The sequence below is a fragment of the Dermacentor andersoni genome, chromosome 6 (genome assembly GCF_023375885.2).
Source record: "Dermacentor andersoni chromosome 6, qqDerAnde1_hic_scaffold, whole genome shotgun sequence".
NCBI classification, from domain to species: domain Eukaryota; kingdom Metazoa; phylum Arthropoda; class Arachnida; order Ixodida; family Ixodidae; genus Dermacentor; species Dermacentor andersoni.
This window is the reverse complement of record NC_092819.1, coordinates 86,807,840-86,809,828: the sequence shown is the minus strand read 5'-3', so window position 1 is coordinate 86,809,828 and position 1,989 is coordinate 86,807,840.

Sequence of the window (1,989 nt, the reverse complement as noted above, 5' to 3'; positions counted from 1 at the left end):
TCACAGATGCTCTTTTGTGCAATCGTGTGTGTCGGCTACCACATTGGTAGCGTAGAAAAGATGTCGCATTAACATCACAATCATTCTACGGCAATTTCAATGTAACTTTTTTACACCACTATTTTAAATCTTGAGACCGCATTCAGGTAATATAGAGAATCAGTATTGAAGCTTTCTCTTCGACAAAAAAACGTGGCTATTTTTTTAGGTTACCGACGTTTTGCTATAATACAACAGAGATAATATTTTCTTTCTGGTGCATCTCTATCCCGCATTGTTTATTTCGAATACTTGTGGCAGCTGTCTTCATTATTCGTTGTGCAATAAAAACCGGACCAAGGAAAGGACTCATTATGTACTTCCGTACTTAAAGTAATGGAGCTTGTTGCGTTCGTTCAAGCTGTTTACGCCTGCAGGGTAGCCAGACCAACTTCTTTTTTGCCACATATATCTTTTGTCAGAAATGTTCTAGAACTGAGCTTCTAATAATCATAATACTCAACTTACGAACTGAGGACTATGGGTCTTGCCAATCTAGACCCCTGCGCTATCAACTCGCAGCGGCCGCCGCTTCTGAACGTGGTGGAAGCAAGCAGAAAAGCCTCATCTGGAATGATCTTCAACACATTAGTTACAGCAATTAAAATTTCTGCTATATCTTCATGGCGCTTGACAATATTGAAAAAAGAAAGGAAACAGCCCATCACGAGGGGCAGGCACAGTGTTGTGTGTTTGAATGAGTGGGATACCACCGAGTTTCACATTGCCTAAATGAATGCGAAAATGTGAGCCTGCCAAAACAAAAAGAAAGTGCTTTGTTTGATCCAATGAGACAAATTCGTAGGTTGTCTAAAAGCCAGTCATTAGTAATGAATTACGGGAATTTGCTGAACAATAGTTATTTGCCCCGTGCGATCATTGAGAAGCTTGTCCATCATAGCAATAAACACGGCTCTCCTGCTGCGGAACTACTTGGGGCATTCCCCACTTGGGTTCATTTTTCTCTCCAGAAAAAAATTCGGTCAGCTGGCGCACGTACATTTACATCACTTATTAGCAGCTCAGACACAAATTTATAAGGACGTCCGTTTTCCAAGCACCATGGAGTACCATGTAGATATTGCCACGTTGTCATATACACACAAAAAAATTTAGGAAGAACCAACCCCAGTTGCTAGCCAACAATACATTTAGCGTGGTTTGGGAGGCGGTTATTTGTGCCACTACGTTGCACTATGAGTAATGGACGGCGGTCCCCTTACCACTGTGCCCTACCAATACCGCACGGTACCACAAAGACCACTGGTGGTACCATCAAACTGTTTTTAGCGCTGTGTTAGACTGCATGATCTTCGGGATTGGCATACGGAAACGTTTCAGACATTCACAAAAAAATCTCGATTAGTCCCTGAAAAGTGCTAAAAGCATTAAAGATATATATTCACTCTTGAAGTCATCTCCTGCATTAGGATACCCTGTTAGCGAATGTTCTTTTAAACATATTTGCGTCAAGGCTAAAGAACTCTCTTGCTTCGTCATTGACCCTACGGCTCCCTGTTTCTTCGCCGGGTCTAATGGAATCACTTTCTGTTTTTCGGTCAGAAAACCTCATTTCTCGCAACGACGACTGAGTGCTAAGACACTTTGTTTTATTTAAAAACCGTTGTTAATGCAGCGCACGTCGCTTTCCTAAACAAGCGAAGGCGCACTTTTAAGCTGGGGTGGTTTTTAGCTGGGGTGGCTATGACTCGGCCAGGGTGTGGCGGCACTTAAAAAAAGCAGCCCAAGTGAATTACTCTTTAAGTGAGTGAGATAGAAAAAAATAATAATGAAAAGTAGTGGGTTAACCAAGACTTAGCCCCGCTGGCTGCCTTGCAATGGAGGAAGAGGAAGGGAGAAAAATATTGAGAGAAGAAAAAGTTGAAGTGCACTTTACTCACGACACGATGAAATACCCAGCTGTGTACCAGAGACGGTCTCGCCATGCCC